This window comes from Montipora capricornis, chromosome 4 (assembly GCF_036669925.1).
Source record: "Montipora capricornis isolate CH-2021 chromosome 4, ASM3666992v2, whole genome shotgun sequence".
Taxonomy (NCBI): Eukaryota; Metazoa; Cnidaria; class Anthozoa; order Scleractinia; family Acroporidae; genus Montipora; species Montipora capricornis.
The window spans coordinates 28,511,891-28,514,390 of NC_090886.1; positions in this window are offsets into that span (position 1 = coordinate 28,511,891).

A 2,500-nucleotide genomic window follows, 5' to 3' on the forward strand; every position below is an offset into this window, starting at 1 on the left:
TAATGTGGTCTTTTGGAGATCAACTATATCAACTATCAATTTAATGATGCTGAACAGGAAGAAGATTCATTTGCATTGCACGATTTTGATTTGTGGGACAGTGAAGTTGTTGACAGTGATTTGCTGCTCATTTCAAGTGCCATTGGATATGCATAGGTACTTAGAAGAGCAGGACGACTCCTTGTAAGGTTAAATTGTGTATTAATTTTATATTAGGTACTATTTACTATGCAAGGCTGTGATCTAAGAATAATTACACGGAGCAAACCAAGAAATTTCGGTCAGGTAGCCCAGTACTAAAGGTGTATGGAAGGATAAAGTATTTCCAGTCACGTAGAGACAAAAGTTAACTGCCTGTGACATGGTTGCTGCAAGAACACAGCCTTGCACTGTTCATTGCATTCCATAAGGTTTGCAATTGAAGGTGCTCATCATGGACACCCATGAGTGACAGGTGTCCATAAATGCACATCATTTTAATCATGCTCTTTATGATTGAACTTGTTTCAGTGGAAGCATGCCAACCAAAGCCACTCTAACAAAATTATATATCCAAAATAATAATTTAAGAGGTACATGGAATAAAACCTAGAGACATTTTTTGATAAACTGATACATATTAATGATCTGCCTTTTGTATTCTTGTGAATCAGATTGACTAGATCAAAAGTCATTAAGGGTTTTATTCCATGCACCCCCTCAATTAATGGGAATAATAACGTTAAATGTCAACAGACAATCAATGGTAGATTCCAAGAAAATTCATTTTCGATCTAAAGGCGCTGTTACACTGAGCAATGCTTCATTCAACTTGTCTCACAATGTTTTGGCGACAGAAGTTGCTTGAGAAATTGCATAGTGTAAGATACCCTGCAACGGCCAAAATTGTTGCGAGACATTGAAGTTGTACAAAAAGTAGAACTTGATTCTACTTTCAGCAACGTCTTCTGCAACTTGACTTACAACAAGTTTGACCATTCCAGGGTATGTTTCACTATGCAATCTCTCATGCAACTTGTCTCACAAAGTTTTCAACAAAACAGTGCGAGACAAGTTGCACAAAGCATGGCATAGTGTAACAGTGCTTTAAATGATCTGCAACTCTAACCTTGCGCTGAATTTGTTATTGTTTAACATGTTTGGTTTTAATGTCAGGCATTTTGCAAAGAATGTGGTAGGGTGGCATTGGTTGGAATTGTTGTCCTTTGAGAAGTATCCAAATTTGCAAGTGCATTTTCGGACAACTGGTGGCTCAGGAATCTCTCACTTTTATGGCCTTTAATGCATGCTACTTTACAGGTAGCATCAGTTTATTATTGGAAATTTAGACATATATTTGCATCATTGTAAGCCCAAAAATAGTGATTTTGATTTGATACAATATTTAAACAGAATATAAGATCTTTCATTTTGTTTCATATGTATTTTATCTTGGTCTTCTACCTTCACTAATATTCTTCTTGTGGTCATTTATCCACTTAAATAAGGAACTGGTATCTAAGAGTTGTAAATAATCTTGGGGACAGTTGTGAAAAAACTTTAGAGGTGCTCTGTCAGGCTTCTTTGTGAATACATCCTCTCTCACTAATTCCTCAACAACAGTCATTAGATCTCTGTGCAAGTTCTTCTTTGTGTGTTCACCAGAATTTTGGCAGATTTTCAATTCGCAGTCCAGTCTTTGAAACAGTTTAATTATCAAAAAGAAAGCTCTACAAATTCTGTTGACACTCGTTTCACTGACATTTGCACCTAAGCCTCTGAGAAGTTCTGTAACATAGTGGTTGTCATGTTCAAGGTCAAGGTCCAGGAAAACGTTGTTACCCACACCTCCTTTAGTATTTACTGTACAGTTCCACGTAAGATGCTCAGCTTCACGTGGAGTTAGCAGGGCATAAACCTGAAAAAGGTGATAAAGGGACTCCAGGGCATATTTAGTGCTCCCTGAGCCATCCTGTCGGAAATGTAAAAGAAAAAACTTGATGCATCTCAAAATGCGCAATCCATCTCCCTCTCTACCAGCATCTATGAAATTACGAAGCAATAGACCCATGTTCATCATACTGCAATGGTAATTGAAAACATCATCTTTTGCAGTTTCACCATGATTCGTTTGCTCTGGCAGGTGGGGGGGGGGGGGGGGTCGTGAGTTAGTTCACGTTGCCGTCTGCTTCGCCCATTATATCTAAAGGATGATTGACATCCTCTAAATCTGCATGGGTATCTCCCACCAGGATTAATTTCTTGACTTGTTTCATAGTCTTCCCATTCTTGTAGAGAGGAAATATTTGTTAAGTGTTTTGCATAAAGTTCAGCGTCAACAATAAATGTGGAAATGAACTTGATTGCAGTGCTTTGCAAATACTTCTGCTTTACTGGCTTAATGCTGTCCTTCATGCTTTCACTAAAGCCATTCTTGGTTGGTTTGTCTTTTACTGTGTTAATTCCGAAGAATTTCAACCCCGCAGTGATGATTTGAGCATCAAGAATAACATTCAGAAAT